This window comes from Chelonia mydas, chromosome 7 (genome assembly GCF_015237465.2).
Source record: "Chelonia mydas isolate rCheMyd1 chromosome 7, rCheMyd1.pri.v2, whole genome shotgun sequence".
In the NCBI taxonomy this organism is placed as follows: Eukaryota; Metazoa; Chordata; order Testudines; family Cheloniidae; genus Chelonia; species Chelonia mydas.
In genome coordinates this window covers 1731868-1751523 of record NC_057853.1, presented here as the reverse complement: position 1 = coordinate 1751523, position 19656 = coordinate 1731868, and the positions used below count along the sequence as shown (strand labels likewise).

Sequence of the window (19656 nt, the reverse complement as noted above, 5' to 3'; positions counted from 1 at the left end):
ATAGAGTTCATCAAGGATTGGTCTTGGGACCAATCTTATTTAATATTTTAATTGATGACCTTGATCCAAAACGTAGAAGTGATATAATGAAATCTGCTGATGATACAAAGTTGGGAGACACGGTCAATACAAGGAGGATAGGATTATTATGCAGGAAGAACTGGATGACCCTGAGGGCTGGTGTAACAGAAATTGGATGAAATTTAATAGTATGTAGTGCAAGGTCATGCATTTATGGACTAAAGAAAAATTTCTGCTATAAGCTGAGGGGAGGGAGGCTCATTAGTTGGAAATGACAGAGGAGGAGAAAAACCTGAATTAATTGATCACTTGAGGATTAGGAGCTACCAATGCAATGTCACTGTGAAAAAGGCAAATGTGATCCTACGATACATTGGGTGAAGTATTTCTAGTAGAGAAAGGGAAGTACTAATGCCATTATACAAGCACTGCTAAAACCTCATCTGACATATTGTGTATAATTCTAGTCATCTACATTTAAGAAATTATGAACTCAAACTGGAACAGGTGCAGAGAAGGGTTATTTGGATGATCAGGGGAATGGAGAGCCTATCTTCCAAGAGGAAAGTACAAAAGTGTGGCTTGTTTGGCCTAACAAAATGAAAGCTGAGAGAGGAAAGGATCTGATTGCTCTCTATAAATACATCGGGGAGAAGAGCTATTTAAGCTAAAGTACAATGCTGGCACAAGAACAAATGGGTAAAAACTGGCCATGAATAAATTTAAGCTGGAAATTAGAAGCAGGGTTCTAACCATCAGAGGAATGAGGATCTGGAGCAGCCTTCCAATAGGAGTAGTAGGGGCAAATACTCAAATTAGTTTTAAGATGGAGCTTGACCAAACCTGTGAATGGGAAAATATGCCAGGGTTGCCTGCAATAGCAGGCGGCTAGACTCGATGACCCAGAAGGTCTCTTCCGGTACAATGTCCCATATTCCTAATTCGCCCTGCATCCAGGGGAACTCAAAGAGTCATCTTAGTGCCTCTGACGCAAAGTGGACCCAAAAACCCTAGCCTCAAAGGCATTGATGGCGAAATTTACTGCTCTACATCAGAACCAGAAGGCTTTGAGAAAGACCTGTGCCTAACGTCTCCAAGAAGGTAGAGACCTGAAAACTGCCAAAACAGTTACAGTTCAAATAGGGAGCTCTGCTGTTGACCATGATCAGAAAGGAACTGTAAGGAAAGGTTCTCAAGAGCATTAGGGCAGCAGCAATTGCTCTGTGTACAAGACACACCTACTGATGGCTTAAAGAGCTAAAATCCTTAGAAAACAAAAAGAAAAGGCGTACTTGTGGCACCTTAGAGACTAACAAATTTATTTGAGCATAAGCTTTCGCAATGAAGTGAGCTGTAGCTCACAAAAGCTTATGCTCAAATAAATTTGTTAGTCTCTAAGGTGCCACAAGTACTCCTTTTCTTTTTGCGAATACAGACTAACACGGCTGCTACTCTGAAACCTGTCATTAGAAAACAAAGGAATTTCCACTTAACTCAAACTAGAAGTGCGTGACCCAAGAGCAGAATTCCAATCAATGTGGTATCTTTAGGGAAATATGCTTCTGGACATGGAAAATAGATACAAAAAAAGAATATGGATAATGTTAGACTTTCAAAGATGATGATTTGTGGAACAAACAGTACAGCAGACACTGCTGAGCCTGCATTTCCAAGTTGGGTCTCAACTGTCATACAATACAGGCTTTATTCACTTATTCTCAATATATTATCTTTTTGACCTGCACAGTTTTGCCCACAGTTGTGACAGCAGTAAAGTACCAACTACCATCATATCCTCTGGAAAATCACATGTGGCAAACTTTACCGCCTTAAATCTTCTGCAGCCAGCTAGCTGGCTTTCAGTATAAAATGTTTTGTAGCTGACAGCCTATTTGTAAAACATGAGCTAATCAAAACAGGAATTTGGCTAAATTAACTAGGTTATCAGAACCTAACATAAAAGTGCTTTGTAAACTCCCTAAATATACCATAAATGACAATCCAAAGGAAATGCACTGTCTTAAGGAACTGCTTTGAAATCTTTAGTGTCTATTTAATGGTGCCATTATTTGAAAGAGGAGCATCTGATAATTATATGAATCAACATCTGTGGCAGAATCAAGATCCTATTCCAACAACCACTTATTCTTACATTCCTCAAGATTATTCTTATTAAGATCACAGTTTTATAGGAGCCACAAACATATATTCTTCATATCTGCAGAAGAATTAAGTAGGTGTTCATCAATAGAACTATCACTAGGAGATGCTTATAAGAGGAAACACTGACACACAAGAGTTTCTCTGAATGCCTTTATTATAAAAGGGTAAATATATATATATATTTTATACATATGAAAGGGAGAATCTCTTAATTACACAGATATATAGAACCCACTGATCTGCAAGAGAACAGAGACTGACTGACAACCGGGTACCTTAAAATAGCTACCTTGTACGGACGATTAGGCCAAATAATAGAGGAATGATGTTTATAAAAATTCCTAACACCAGTGAATGAAAAAACTAAGAAAAACAAAAGATGCATGAGGTGCTAAGTCTATAGGAATTCCCTACTATTTCCAGAATGATTGAAATGGAACAGAAATTATGAGTTCTAGATTTTTATCTCCATAGAACTCATACAAGTCAATGGCTCATTTTCCTACCTCTCAACAACATAAAAGTTGTCTCCATCATCTCCTTGGTCAATGACGTGTTCCTGAGGTTTCACTTTCCTCTCAAACATGGCGTCGAGAACCTGAGACAGCTGCTCCTGGAAGGTTAGAAAACCCGCAATAAGATTATTCATTGGAAAAAGACTGGTTTGTTCAACTTTTGTTCTGGACAGTTAGTAGTAAGGCACATGGATTTTCATATCCTGAATAGGAATATTTGGGTTATTTTAATATTTTGACATTCAACAGTTTTCAATTTTATTTTAATATTTAGTATCTCAAGGGTTTGCTTGCATTGCATTTTCTGACAAAAATGTTGATTTGTAGTTTAAGCCTTAACAGCTTAATCCAGTGCTATGGGTTCAATGCCAAAGTGCACAGGCTGAATTAGATTCTCAGCAAGTGTAAACTGATATAGCTCCTTTGATAGAGACATGCGGATTTACATCCGCTGAGGATATGGTTCACTAAATCTATGTCTACATACAGCACCACATTTAACCATCACAGTCTCTATCACTGTGCCATTTAAGGGCCTTACATCAATGCTGAACTTCTTTCCTATATATGTTATCCTTAAAACCACTGACAATTGACTTTCACTGTAATTTCAGTCCATTATCAGATACACTAACTAACATTTAAACCACAACAAATTTCCAAAATGCAACTCATGAACACCCCTAATCCAGTATTTATGCTGCTTAATGCATTTTAAAATTTACTACACTAGTTTTACAATATGACTCATTACAGCAGTATCTGTAAGCACCACTATATTAGAAGCGCTGTCTGACTTTTCATCAGAAAGCTCTTATTTTCTCATCTTAAACCCTCCTGGTATTTAAACTGAGAAGGCAGTTGCAGCCTGAAAGCTGTTTTTTTTAACCACATATTTAAAGTATGTGTGTCTAAATAACAGAAGTCAGAAAAATGTAAGCATTGTGGCTATAAATGCTTTTTTTAACCCCTAAAGCTCAAAGGTGCCTTATTTTGGGGGGTAGGCAGCAGAGGGTTAAAAAAGATCTTCAAGCTTGTTGATAATGTAAACAAGTACAGTTGGATCCTGAAATCTAAAATGTAAACAGCCACAGGAGGTTAAAATACTGTGCATGCTCAACAACTCCTTTTTAATAGGAATTAGTAGCACAGCTGATGCACATGTCCAACACATTACAGCATTTTAAGATTCTACAAACTCACTCACAAGATATTGTGTAACACAGCTGCATTAATGCAACTATCACATTTTTGCAGGATGCTCTCCCATGACAGAACTTATATTTTGTTCCCCCATGGCTTTAGATGTGGGGACAGAATGCAAGTTAGTTTTCCACAGGCAAGAGTATTCAGATCTGCAGCATATTAAGGACTTTTGCTAGTAACCTGGATTGGTTTTACTCCAAAATTTACTCTGATTCTTGAAAGAAGTGATCCAAAGGACACTGGCTTCTTAGTCTTTGATTATGAGTGTTCTGGCAGCTAATTTATGCCTTTTTAGAAGATATATTTAAACAGAACAATTGATGTACTGAGCCTACATTTACTTTGGTTCAACTCAACTGAAATCACTGGAGTTAAACAAGAGATTAATTTGGCCAATTATGTGTATTCCAGTCATGCAAAGTTATATTTACCCAAAGAATAATTTTTTGACAGGTTAGTAAAACAGATGTCTAAGTGGGTCCCTTGAGAGGTATCTTCAACACTATTCTGTTAAAGGAAAAACTTCTACAACCTATGAAAGACGCTATTGTGGTTGTTCTCCCTCAGGACACAAAAGACCTTACTTTATATGGGCCTATTAGGAGCTGCATCACTGTTGAATCACAACAGAGACTATAGTAAAAATACTAGCTAGCTGACTGCAGTCTACGCTCCCAGTTTTTATGTAAATCCAGATGAAAGTGGATTCATTAAGGATAGACAAATGTAAAACAATATTTGAGAGTAATTGGAATCATCCATACTGCTAGATCAAAAAAGAAAAGATAATTTTTTTTTTTTTATCACTAGATACAGAGAAAGCCTTTGACAGAACAGAGTGAAGCTTTCTGTTTCAAGTCCTATCCCGTATGGACTTTGGCCCCCAGTTCCTTAAATGGATAACTGTTCTTTACACCAACCCAAAAGCAACTGTGCAAATTAATGGGTGAAATCTCCCCTATCAGAACTACAAAGAGGGACCAGGCAGAGATGTCCAGTGTCTTCTTTACTTTTTGCATTGCCCCTGGAGCTTTTTGCACAGAGGATAAGGAACAATGAATCCATCACAGGAATAAAACTTGCAAGAGTATATCAGAAAATATCATTACATGCAAATTATGTAATACTTTGATCTAAATCAAATATTTACCTAAAATGAGTTGCTAAAGAAATCCAGGAATTTGGGAAGGTGTCTGGATTTAAAGAAAATTATGCAAAATCTGAAGTGCTAGGTATAAATTTTCTAGACTCTGAAAAGTCAGTCCTCCAGAAACATTTGGGTACAAATGGGCAACAAATTATATAAGATACCTGGGAATTCAAATCTCAAACAACCTAAAAGAGCTCTATGGTTTAAATGTAAAACTACTACTTCAGCAAATGAACAAAGATCTGAAAGGCTGAGGAAAGTACGCAATGTCTTGGTTGAGAAGAATACCCATAGTCAAAATGAACACTCTGCCAAACACTTCTTAATTGTTTCAAAATCCTTATGCAATTCTGTGTAGTTTTAGGAAAAAAGCGTAAAACCAATTGGACAATGGAACAGACAATGGCAGGGGATTAAACTACATGATCCTTGAGTTCCTTTCTAACCCTATGGTTCTATGATTCTACCCCAGATAAAACCCTAGCAGGAATACAAAGGATGTTAGAATTACGTGGAATAAGAAGAGACCAAGAGTGAGTGCAGCTACTTTGCACAGACCCATTAAACAGGATAGATTAGCTGTTCCAAATATTCTATGGTGCCAGCCAGCTCAAAGCAGTAGTGAAGTGAGGGTGCTCTTACCCAGACAAACACTGGCCCTTTATGGAACAAGAAAATTGTGGCACTGAAAATATCACGAGGTTACAACAGATTAATAAAAAAAAATCATGCCCTCCACAAATTTACACACATCCTTTATCAAAGGCTACTCTTTGAATCTGGGCTAGAACTAGAGAAAAGATCAATTTTCTGTTGCCAATGGCACCCACTGCTAATAAGCCAGATCTTAACCCAAATTGTGAACTACAGAGCTTCAAAGATTGGGAGAGTGATGGAATACACATGGTTGGCCAGTTATTCAATAAAGAAACTTTTCTAATTTATTTAAAGAGCAAAACCATCTTTAACGGGGTCCACTCTACCCTGGTACCAGTAGTTTCAAGTCAGGCATTAGGTTTATTGATTTTCCAGAAAACCCGTTTTATACAGAAAACAAACTTTAATAAAGCGATGGTGTCTACTCAATTAGGACACAAACGAAAAATATAACTAATTTAGATCAATCTTTGCGGACAGACTTCCTAACAAAAAAGTCTCTATGTATAACATGCTGGGACATGGATGCTGATAGACAAATTACCCCAAGGGGGTCTGATCTGGAAAAAGAAGACCAGTGATCTTAATTTTGTAGCACAATACAAGAAAATTTCTTCAAGATACTTTTTCAATAGCACCTCACACCAGTCAGGTTAAATAATAAGAGAGAGACTCAATGGGGATAAATGTTGGAAAAGTTGCGGTGAAAGAGGAGATTTTATACTTATATGGTGGACATGTCCAGTCATTAGAGAGTACTGGGATGCCATCTGTAACCCAATATCACAAATTGTTGGAAATTTATTACCAAATGATCCCTTGGTAATCCTCCTACGGCTTCCAAGAGGAAATGAAGAGTTAATCCCTTATCTGCTAGTAGCTGCTTTGCTATTAGTAGCCTCTCGCTAGAAGAAGGAAAAATAGTCCAATCACAGAAGAAGAATGGTTCAAAAAAATATGGGAGGTTGTGGTTACAGAAAAATTAACACACCAGTTACATAGCCAGCAAAATAGACAGAGGACAGATAGCTACTTAGATATTTGTTTACATTTTATTCAATACTCAGACAAAGTATATCCATCACCCCCAACCCCCCAACCCAATACCTGTTCAATAATATTAACATTTGACAGACATGCCTGATCTGTTAAACGCATACACTGAGATTTCACTCAGCTCAATAAAATCAGTAGAAACAACATATTATAGGTGTTGTAATGATACCATATTACAGAGTGAGTAACACCCTGTTAAACAGAATACTATCTTCTGTAAAACGTCTCTTTAAACAAAAGGTAACTGTTGTAATGATAGTTTTGTTTGATATTTACATGGCAAGAATTTGTACAGTTGTTAAAACTTCCTAAATAAATAGAGTAAAAAATAGTTTTACACTCCCTCAGTCATCACAACAAAGGGCAGAAGAGCAGATTTTTGCCTGACTGTTTTGCAAGAATGGCTTACTTATATTAGGCCATTCATTATGTTGAGACCACATACAGAACTGGATACAAGCAGATGCTGCACGCACATTGTAGCCTGCTGTATATTCTGTAATTGTTCTTCCCACGCTGTTCATAGTTTTCAGTTACTCAAGGAGATTGGGGAAAAAACTTGAGAAAAAGATGGCAAATGCTATACACCATTCATCTTGCTATTGGAAAGAAGCTTGACTCCTTTTGTAAGATGCCCTCAGAGGTAATGACATACTGTACTGTCAGCCTTCACATCATGATCATTTTCTTTAGCGCACACATTGTTCTAGAGTTGGAGCCCTAACAACTGCCATAATTAAGGTTGCTCAGTTAAGAACATAAGAATGGCTATACTGGGTCAGACCAATGATCCATCTAGCCCAGTATCCTGTCTTCCAACAGTGGCCAATGCCAGATGCTTCAAAAGGAAGGAACCAATCAGGAAATCATTGAGTGATCCATCCTGTTGTCTACTCCCAGCTTCTGGCAAACAGAGGCTGCCACCACTCAGGGCATGTGGTTGCAACCCTGACTATCTTGGCTAATAACCATTGATGGACCTGTCCTCCAGGAACTTACCCAGTACTTTTTTGAACCGTTATAGTTTTACCCTTCACAACATCCCCTGGCAACGAATTCCACAGGTTGACTGTGCATTGTGTGAAGAAGTACTTCCATCTGTTTTAAACTTGCTGCCTATTAAATTAATTGAGTGACCCCTAGTTCTTATATTATGTGAAGGAGTAAATAAGATTTCCTTATTCACTTTCTCCATACCAATCAACATTTTATAGACCTCTGTCATAACCCTCTTAGTCATCTCTTTTCCAAGCTGAAAAGTCCCAGTCTTTTTAATCTTTCCTCACACAGAAGTTGTTCCATACCCCTCATCATTTCTGTTGCCCTTCTGTGTACCTTTTCCAATTCTAATATATCTTTTTTGAGATGGGATGACCAGAACTACATGCAGTATTCAAGGTATGGGCGACCACGGTTTTATATAGAGGCATTATGATATTTTCTGTCTTATTATCTACCCCTTTCCTCATGGTTCCTAAGTCTGTTAGACTTTTTTTTGACTGCCACTGCACATCGAGTGGATGTTTTAAGATACTATCCACAATGGCACCAAAATCTCTTTTTAGACCCCATCATTTTGTATGTATAGTTGGGATTATGTTTTCCAATGTGCATTACTTTGCGTTTATCAACATGAAATTTCATCTGCCATTGTGCTGCCCAGTCAACCAGTTTTGTGATATCCCTTTGTAATTTTTCAGTTTGCTTTGGACTTAAGTAACCTGTATTTTCTGCAAGTTTTGCCACCTCACTGTTTATCTTTTTTCCAGATAATTTATGAATCTACTGAACAGCACTAGTCCCAGTACAGGCCCTTGGGGGATACCACTACTTACTTCTCTCCATTCTGAAAACTATGTATTACTACCCTTTGTTTTCTGTCTTTTAACCAGTTACTGATCCATGAGAGGACCTTCCCTCTTATCCCATAACAACTTACTTTGTTTAAGACCCTTTAGTAAGGGCCCTTGTCAAAGGCTTTTTGAAACTTTAAGTATACTACATCCACTGGATCACTCTTGTCCACATGTCTCCTCAAAGAACTCTAATAGATTGGTGAAGCATGATTCCCCTTTACAAAAACCATGTTGACTCTTCCCCAACAAATTCTGTTCATCTATGTGTCTGATCAATCTATTTTTCTCAGATTCAACTTCCAAGTTCTGAACCATTTTTTAGGAAAAAGAAAATCAAGTACACTGGTACGAAGCAGCACTTATTGGCAGAAGAACAGCAGCATTAGCAAAATGGGTTTGTCAGTGAAAATAGTAAGGGATGCAATTTTCTTGGGGGGAGTGTCTAAAAATCATGTTAATCAGAATATTGAAATACTTAATTGAATTAAAACAGATTGATTGGTGTTTGATCTTTACGTACATGCTCAAAAACAGACTGCAAACAATTCATATTTCAGAAACCGGCACTGTGAAAGTGATGGGCAGGAGTGTTAGAGTCAATGACAAAAAGAGTGTGAGCATCATCTGCTGGGTGTGTAACTGGAGAATTCTGTCAAAATACTGGTATATTAGTATATAAATATCAATGGAGTGAATTTTAGTGAGTGAAGGGAATTATCACTTGAATGATCTGACATAGTTGGCAAGGTCATCACAAGGTAACATAGTAGTAGTGAGCAAAGCCACAATAAGCCATAATCTGCACTGGCACAGCTTACCACCGCTTCAAAGCGGAATGAGCAAGTCACGGCTTATATGGTTTTGCCTGTCTGCACTAGGGATTTGCACTCATACAGCTACAAGAGAGCTGACCATTAATGCTGAATCCCCAGAGCACAAGATGCCTCAGAACAAGCCAGTTCCCACTGATATGAAGAAAGTTATACCAGTGCAACTTGTGTATATAGACAAGAGCTGAGGAAGATCAGACCACAGATCTACAATGCCTAACTATTCAGTTATAAAATTTGTGTTAAGACATCAATATCACATGTCAGTTGCTTCTACTTTGGATACTGCAACAGTGTTTCTGGGCAATCCACAACCATGCTATGGAATGATACCTCAGATTCTTATTTTCTGCATCAGATGGTGGCTCACTTCATATTTCAGTGTACTGTTTCCTTCTCAAGTGTCATAACCTAAAAGCTACAAGAATTTAGAAATTTCCCTACAGCTTCTTTTAACAGCTCTTTGTGGTTCTCAAGTTAGCAGAAGCAATAAGGCTGTCAGGCCTTTGACTGTTCAGCTACCTTGGTTTCACAGTATATTATGAAAAGCCTTATGGCTCTGGTCTTGAGGAAACCAAATGGTTTCCAAGGCTTATCTAACCAACCTGCTATGTAAGACAGTTCTGCTCTTTTGTGAGGGGCAAGAAGAGATTCTGTTCAAGTTATAGCTGACTAAGTCACTTTTTTTACCCTCTGGTTTCCAACAGCCAAAAAGATGATTGGAATCCTGTCATGGTTCAGGGCAAAACAACAACAATGGTTACAAAGGAGAGCTCAGGATTCTGAGCTCAAGACTTGACTGGAGAGTATTTATGCCATCTAGCTAGTATTTTATTTTTGAATGTATTCAACTGTAATTTAAATATTCTCATATTCTGTTACTAGTTTGGGGGTTTAGATTTTTGAAATAGAAATTCTTCATAGTCATCTTTTATGTAGACAATTTCTCCTCCATCCCATTCAATCAGGAGAAGATAACAATAATGGAGAATACTGAAGCTATTACCTGGTTCTAATTTCTACTTTAACCTTTTACAAGTTGGATATTTGCTTCTTAGTTGAATCCTCCTTTGTAAGGTGGCTATTACAGGATACAAATTCAGTATGTCCTTGTATTCCTGCAATACTCCTTTTGCAATATTCCACTACTGAGAACAACGTAAATGGCTAGTAATTACACATACGGTAAACTACTGTAGTTCAAACATTATAGCAGTACTACCTGATCTAGGTTTTTGAAGAGGAGTATATCTTTGCATGCTTCCTGCAGTCTACATCTCTGCTCATCTGTTTTTGGATGAACTACCTGCAAGGAAAAATAAAAAAAACCCTGTCATGGCAGTAAAGAAATCTGATCACAATCTGAAGCATACTTAACCTCACAAAGTGAATCACAACATTAAGTAAGAGCCTTGATGTAGCTAGAACCTCAAAAGAATGAAAAGTGAAAAAAAAGATCTATATAGTGGCAATAATTGTTCAGGAACTCGTACTTAAAAAAAAATTGATATTCTGACAACGTATCTTTTTAAAGAACATCCAGACAAAAACAATTACACAAATATTTAGAAAATTAAACTGAGTGAGCAAAAGCTGTTTTAATATTGCTCTTCAATGAACTATTTTATTGTTTTAATATTTCCTCACCATAACAGCTCCACTAATATTTAATATAACTAGAGCATTTAAGATATTTATATATCTTAAAAGTAGTTATTTGGAAAAAAAAGAATTTATTTTTAAATTCTGGAATTCTTTTCTACTCTTTCCCGCTTCTGAATTGTTTAGTGATCTTCAGGCACCTGAAATACGAAGCCTGTCCAAGAGACTAAATCAGAGTATTGCATGGGAGGATGGAAAAGAACCCCCTACACACAAACACACGAACTTGGAAGAAAAGGAAACAAAAAAACAATTCCAAGTAAAAAAACAAAGTCAGACCTCTCTTTTCTTCTAAACTGTTCTGTTCTCTCTTTCCTCCTAATTCAGAATTTAGGCGAGCAAAGAGGGACCAGGCACCAACTCAACTGCTGTGACCATGTCTGATCCAGAGAGGTCTGTGCCTCTTATGAGCAAGAACTGGAAAAGAGACCCATGACTTTTATGAGGATGGGAGAGGTGAAGCTAGTGCAGAATGAGCTTCTCCCTGACAAATGACTCTTCCCAGGCACTTTCAGACACTAGGCATGGGAGGTCAGCAACTAAAATCTTTCCCTTGCACCAGTGAAAATTAGTCATCCATCCTAAGAGATGGGCTTATAAAAAGAGAACTGAGATCTCAGATGACAACAGCTTGTCCCAGTAGATCCGCACAGCCTACTAACAACAAGAGTTATTTAATTTTTTCTAAACTTAATATTAATTAAATCAAAAATAAATTTATAGAAGTATACTGTAAACCATGTTTTTAGAGAAAAATAGCCAAGAAAGCAATGAACAAGAAGGAGGAGGAACAGAGGATATCCCAGCAATAGCAACGTATGGAGCCTAACAATAAGTGTTGGTTCCACAAGAGAGTATATTTGCAGCCCCAATGGCCACAACTTTCTAGAAGGCTCAAATTTTGGTGCAGATGCACATGAGAGTGGGGTCTATATGGACAATAACTGAATTTGGTATTTTACTTTTAGTAAGCCTTAAATTCCACTGAAAATATCTGTAGTACTAAAAATCTTGATGAGATCCAAAATACATGGTATAGTACCCAGATACCTTTGTGAGGACCACAGTAGAAATACCTAGACAATACCGAAATCTTATGATACATGTTTCTAGTGGCCACAACCACCAGTAAATCATCTAAAGAACTTGATGCCAGAATTTCATCAGATGTCAAGACAAAAACCAAGAAAAACTGAAGTTTTAAGTTTTGTTTCCTTCAGATGATGTCTTCCCAGATAAAGAGAACTAATGTTCATTTCTTCAGTAAAATAATTCCTTATTATAATGAAAACAAAATCTAAGTAAATTCACTGGGGGGTTAAAATTGGATAGTAAGCAGATAAGAGGATTAATTGCTTCAAATTAACCACACAGATAGCCAGGATTCTGAAAGAAAGTTGCACCATTAAGTACTTAGCCATTAAATAAAAAAGAATGAGAACACACTGAAAAACTTGATGTAAAAACAAATTTCTTAAATCAAAATACTACTCAGGAATCAAAACCTCTAAAATGGTGGTTCTCAAACTTTTGTACTGGTGACCCCTTTCACACAGCAAGCCTCTGAGCGCGACCCCCCCCACCCATAAATTAAAAACACTTTTTTTTAATATTTTTAATCCTATTATAAATGCTACATTCCAGAAGTACAAGTCCCTAAAGGAAATATCGATTCCTATCAACCAGGATTTTGTTATATACAGTAGCACTCGAGAAATACAATTACAATATCTGAACTGTAACAATCCCTATAAATTGCCTGCATTTAAAAAGATACAACTGGTGATTATAGGCTCAAGCACATTTCAGCAAAGCATTTTTCACATAAGCAGCAGGTAAGCTCTCCCAGCACAGAACTGCTTTGATAAGGAAGGCAGTGGAAAACATAAGAGGTATTCTAGGCATCTAGACAGAGAGCTGTGCTAAAGCTTCACTAATTCTTCACACCAGCACCAGTGCTCCAGGAATTGTCTGAACAAGTGTTACTTAAGCAGATAATTAAGAAAGGAAAAGATGTAAGTTCATATAGATGGTAGGCCTCTAGGTACAATTTTAAAATCTTTTTGGACAACAAATTTCTAAATTAAAGCCGATAATGACCAAAGGAATGCCTAGGACAAAGAAACTTAACATTTCAGTAATTCTGCTTTTTCAGTAATCATTTCACTTTGCAGAATTAAATGTAGAATTGACAAGGGGATGATGCGCTTGCATATGTACATTAACCTATGCAAAAGACTGTGCCAGATGTAATTTGCTCACTCTTACCCTTGGTTCTGTATCTTCTTCTTCCTCATCTGGGTTGAAGGCTTCAGCACAAACTTAATAGGAAAAAGAAGAAAAAGTTACATAAAAGCTGTATTTCACAGGAGCATAAGACAAAATCTCAATTCCTTCCGTCTAAATTTGCCATTCTGTATTTCACTTTTGTTTTTAAAGTGATTTTTTGTGTGAATAGTGCCACTATGTCAAAGGATGAAATCCTATTTATTATCAGAATAGATACATTATGGTCATATCCAGACACCAAAGTGAGGGGCACGAAAAAGACTGAGGAAGCTTCCTCCACATTGGCCAAACTACCTCTGCCAAAACTCTACCTCTAACCAGCAAGCTTACCTTCAAATTATAAATACAGTGCTCCTACGCACATATAGATTTTAATTCTGCAACATCTTATAACCACATTCATAATGATCATGAACACAGATCCATTCACAAAACTTTCCCTAAACATTAAGAGGAAAAACCATCTTGTAGCCATGACCCCTCACTCACATACAATACATTTCAGAACTACAGACATCATCTATCAATTCACACAAACCCTTTATTAATAAACAAAACACAAAATATAACCAATAAATATGGTCTCCGTTAAGGCTATAAGATGGTGGCTTAGGATCACAGAATGAAGATGTGGGCTGTGAGTCATGGAAAGCAGGTAGGCAGGATTGAAAAGGGGAACGGATTTGTGGAGTATAGATGGGTTGTTGAATGACTTATTTGTTTTTTATGGTCTGTCTTGGAGAGGAAGGGGGGGGAATATGGAATCTATCCATATTAAAGTTCAGGGTTTTTTTGAGGGGGGGTGGTAGAGAATTTCTCAACTTTTAAATATGCATTAACACTAATAACTGCTCAGATGGGTAAGTATCCACTGTTGGTATGTAGAATCACATGCACTCTCCCCCTCCCAGAGTCCGTTTTAAACCATGCAAACAGCCTGGCCCCCAGAACTGTATTCCTTCCCAATGTCTCCTGTAGAGCCCCATTTCTCCTTGGGCACAGACTATTTCTGTGTCTCATGCACCTATCAGCACAGTAGGCGGGCTCTGTCCATAATATCTCTTACAGCTAAGCTAGCAGTTCTCAACCAGGGGTCCACGGCTCCCTGGGGTCTGCGAGCCCTTTCAGGGGGGTTGCAGAGTCCCGCTAGTGAAACCCAGTGCCCCAAGCGGGGAGGGGTGCAGGGCTGAAGTCCCAAGCCCTGGTGCTCCCCCTGCCCCCATGGGACTGAAGCAGGGAGAGGGCTGAAACCCTGATCTCCCCCACCCCCCGCTGAAGCCAGGAGCAAGGGGGGCCTGAGCCCCGAGCTTCCCCTCCCCCTACTGCAGCCAGGAGTGGCAGGGCTGAAATCCCGAGCTCCTCCCCCACCTTCTTGGAGCAGCAGAGCTGAAACCCTCATTTGTATGAGGAAGCTCAGTGTTCTGCTTCTCAGTAATGAAATCTTTGTTCAGCGGCACGTTTGGAACTGATGAATCCAAAGAAAATGATTTCCTGCATTTTTGAGATGAGCACAAATTCTGTCTCTCTAGTTATTCTGGGTCAGGATCAGCAGCAGCAGGGATGAACCCAGAACTTCTGGATCTAAAACCATGAGTCTCTGTTGCCTGAGCTGAGGCACTCAGGTCAGTTAGCTCAAAGCCAGTGGCAGATTCAAACCACTATGTGGGTCCAGCTTGGGTTACATTAACATTTACATTTTACATTGGAAGAATCCTGTTTACGTTATCTTCAGTTCATCTGATTATTTGTTTTCTACCATTTCCTTCAACTTTGGGCATATTAACCCTGATAAATTTATAAGTTGATATTGGTAATCACTAACCACAATCACTCGTTTGCACTCCTGAACAACAATTTTCACATTTACCACAGTCAGATTCCCTATGTGGTTGCTTCTCATTCTAACACTGAAGACTACAAAATAACATGAGCTAGCCAGCTCTGTAGAGAAACCGTTTATCAGATGCCCTGCCCATTTTCCAAAAGTTTCTAGATTCTAGAAAGCCAGTAACACCCAACAGTTAACCACCAGATCCCTTCTCTCCAACATTCAATGACAGTTGATTCCACCACCATGCCCCCTTTCTCCATTCAGCAATGACTCCAACCATTCCCTTTCTCCGCTAAGATTCTAAAACAGGTTAATAACTTTATTTCCTAATAGGCATAACAAGAACCTTGATGTTCTTATCTCAACTTTTACATTTTCAGAGTACCTACAGCCTTCATTTATAGATTAAAATTAGGGACTAGTGTTTTTAGTATGAGTAATTTTTTTTAAACACTTCAGTGATACAAATTGAAAACATAAAAAAAACTAAAACAAAACAGAAAACACCGTCTTTCAGAATGCTGACTATCTCTCACAAATAAATCAAGCCCAAGAAAAAAAACTAGAAGTCAGAGGTATTTGAGGGGATAAGTATTTAAGTGGCAAAGGAGAAAATGTGTTTTGATTTTCAATTCTGGAACCCCTGGTTCACATTCAATTTACAGTAGAAAACAAGTGAAAACAGAGATCAGAAAAACGACTGCTGAGCCTAATTTGGAAAACTCAGTCTCTGCTCAGGACCAAAAGGGCTGCATTGGCAGAGTTGCTCTGTAGATCTTATGAAGTGCCATGTGTTTGGTGCCTCTGGCTCTCATTACTGTCTTTCAATTTTAATAAGACTGTGAAATACTGGGGAAATGAATAACTGGACGACTACTCATAACATGATCTTGCCTGTGTCAAAATTCCCATTGCAGCATATCAGAAAAAACGGCAATAGTTCGACCCATGCTGGCACCAAAGGCTATATTTTATTGCCATAATCTCCGTCACTCACTCCCTCTACTTTATTTTAAATCTTTTCAGTGATGTGATGAGTGCAACCTAAAGGGCCAACCCTGGATCCTGCTTTTCAAACAGTCTAGGATAATGGTGCTTCATCACATGACTATCTTATGTTGTCTTTTAAAAGGAGCAAGTAAAATACAATAAAGAGCCATAAACACAGGTTAACCTACCCATAGGTTAAATTAAAAAGACATGTTAAATATAGTACAGTATTAAAAATACTAAGATTAAGTTCCCCTAGGGACCAAACAGGGAATTTTCTGATGGAAGGCATATGATAAAAGTAATTTATGAACAGCAAATCGAAACTGAAATCTGGCACCTTTACACTGAATAAATCACTTACAGCTATGAAGAACATAAGAATGGTCATACTGGGTCAGACCAAAGGTCCATCTAGCCCAGTATCTTGTCTTCCGACAGTGGCCAGTGCCAGGTGCCCCAGAGGGAATGAACAGAATAGGTAATCATCAAGTGATCCATCCCCTGTCACCCATTCCCAGCTTCTGGCAAACAGAGGCTAGGGACACCATCCCTGCCCATCCTGGCTAATAGCCATAGATAGACTTATCCCCCATGAACTTATCTACTTCTTTTTTTTAACCCTGTTAGCATCTTGGTCTTCACAACATCCTCTGGCAAAGAATTCCACAGGTTAACTGTGCTTTGTGTGAAGAAATACTTCCTTTTGTTTTAAACCTACTGCCTATTGATTTCATTTGGTGACCCCTAGTTCTTTGTGTTATGAGAAGGGGTAAATAACACTTCCATTATTTACTTTCTCCGCACCCATAGTGATTTTATAGACCTCTATCATATTCCCCCTTAGTCCTCTCTTTTCCAACCTGAAAAGTCCCAGTCTTACTAATCTCTCCGCATATGGCAGCCATACCATACCCCTAATCCTTTTTGTTGTCCTTTTCTGAACCTTTTCTAGTGCAATACATCTTTTTTGAGATGGGCAACCACACAATCATAGAATCTAAGGGTTGGAAGGGGCCTCAGGAGGTCATCTAGTCCAACCCCCTGCTCAAAGCAGGGCCAATCCCCAACTAAGCAGGAACAATCCCCAACTAATGACCAATCCCCAACACATCTGCACGCAGTATTGTGACTGCCGCTGCACATTGAGTGGATGTTTTCAGAGAACTATCCACAACTCCAAGATCTCTTTCTTGAGTGACAACAGCTAATTTAGACCCCCATCATTTTATATTTAGATATTGTTTTTCTGTGAGTTTAGTAAAAATTTAACAAGTTTTAATGATGGTTATTACACTGGGTGTAAGCCAGCAATAACTTAACATGAGTAACTAATATCTTATACGTTGTTGGTCCCAAGACACCTTTTATCAACCTGACAATTTTTAAAATGTTCACTTTTAGAGATTTGAGGTGATAAAGAAATTTGGTTTTCAAAATACGTGATTTTTTGACTTGTGTCCCTTGTAGTAGTATGCATCCAAAGGAAAAAGGCTTCTTTCATAGATACTAAGGTCAGAAGGGACCATTATGATCATCTAGTCTGACCTCCTGCACAACGCAGGCCACAGAATCTCACCCACCCACTCCTGCGAAAAACCTCTCACCTATGTCTGAGCTATTGAAGTCCTCGATCCGGTTTGTGAGGCGACAGTACCAAAACATTGGTGGTCTGGGTGATAATCTAAATTAAAATTACAGTGAGGTCTCATTGTAAAGGTTAAATGACAGAGCAATTACCAAGCAAGGAGATCTGTTATACTAACACCAGTAGAATCAAAAGTCTGAATGCAATAAATGAAGGACACTTAAAATTTAACAAACCAACCTAATCCACCACAGCATAATGCAGTTCTGAACTTTTCCCATCAACAGCTGCCATTCATAACTCTGCAAGATCCTGTTCATTCACACTGGCTGTAGTGCTCGCTTTCTTCCCTGAAGCACGTTCACTGTCAGCCCCATTGGCTCTCCTTTAGCATAGCTATGAACCATGAGAACCCCAGCTTGGCCAAGAGTTTGTCTGGGCAAGAGTGCAGCTGACTCAGTCTGAAGAAGCAGAACATGCTGAAGAGCTGGACGGAAGGCTGCACTCTGCTTAGAAAACTACAACTTCTCTAAAAATTGTACTCCTACCTGGATATTTCATTGCAGTTACTTCTCCGCCGTCCTTAGTCTTAAAAAGATTTGATATAATCTATCATAAACAGACATTTATGATCCAAGTGGGAAGAAGCTGGTCTAATTTTTAAGATTTCCCTCAGTCCACAGAGAGGTAATGCCTGTGCTTCCAGTCTTCAGAGACAATAAACCTGTTTAATCATTCTACTATTCAGAAATGTTACATTAAAAAAAAAAACCTGCATATAGGAAGGCTTGATTTTTAACTCCTTCTCAGAGAAGCCATGTGCCAAAGAATGAATAAATCCACACAGCCACTCACTCCTTCCTTCTGCAGTGAAGGATCTCTTTGAATAAAAATGAATAGATCCTTGTGGTGATAGTGGTATGCATTATACCACACACACACAATTTGGTATTACAGACAAACTAGTTTTGGTTAATTTGAAAACAAATGCCTAGCATTTACATAGCATTCCATCTTCAAAGCACATTGTAACATAATCAATAAACCTTAGAACACTGTGAAGGATGTTTCTCCATTTTACAGATGAAGGCTGACGCACAGAGAGGTTAAGTAATTTCCCCAAGATCATCTTGCAACTGAACCAGGATTAGGGAGGCTGTGTTGGTGAGTATCTGAGTGTCTGTTGTGGGGACAGTTGGATAGTTTGACCCTGTGCTTGATTGGTTGGTTGTTTGTTTGAAAAGTGTGAATTGGGAGTGCTTTGTTCCAAGTGAGCCTTGAGTGGGCCTGCTGTTACAAAAAGCCAGTCAGCTGCAAACCAGCTGAGCGGCTGAACAGCAGAGAGGCTAACAGAGGGAGTTTGCCTGGGAGTTCGCCCAGGGAGAGCCCACTGAGGCTTACATCTTCCCAGCTTCTCTGAGTAGTTACTACAACTCCTGAGGAAGCTCGTAATATGGATGGGGAGCGTTCAGCTGTTGTGACCTGCACTGGATGTGCCATGTTTGTCTTTCTTCCACAGGACAGAAGTGACTTTGTCTGTACAAAGTGCAAGCTGGTCTCCATATTGGAAGAGAAGGTTCAAGATTTGGAGAAACAAGTATCGACCTTGAGTTGTATAAGAGAAACTGAAGATTTCCTGGACAGACATCAGGATATGCTTCTACGGGCACTATGTTCTGAAGATTCAGAGCAGGCTGCGCAGCGGGGACAGGACGGTGAAGAAATTTGGCAGCATGTGACCTCCAGAAGAAGAAAGGGGAGCGTCCATGTACCAGCAGCACAGATACAGGTAAGCAACCATTTTCATGTTCTCTCCACAGGTACTAATGCAGGGCGTGGACT

The 19656-nt window shown here is 38.7% G+C and overlaps 1 long non-coding RNA gene across 2 annotated transcripts in view; it reads left to right on the top strand.

Moving 5' to 3' along the window:
- The window catches only part of LOC119566849, a 64275-nt gene extending 44905 nt beyond the window's left edge, over positions 1 to 19370 (top strand). The window contains exons 4-5 of one of the 2 annotated variants that reach the window (XR_006292411.1): positions 18898 to 18978; positions 19334 to 19370. This is a non-coding gene — a long non-coding RNA (uncharacterized LOC119566849). The remainder of the gene's footprint in view (positions 1 to 18897; positions 18979 to 19333) is intronic. The other variant, XR_006292409.1, reaches the window with a different exon arrangement.
- Positions 19371 to 19656: the final 286 nt, after the last annotated feature.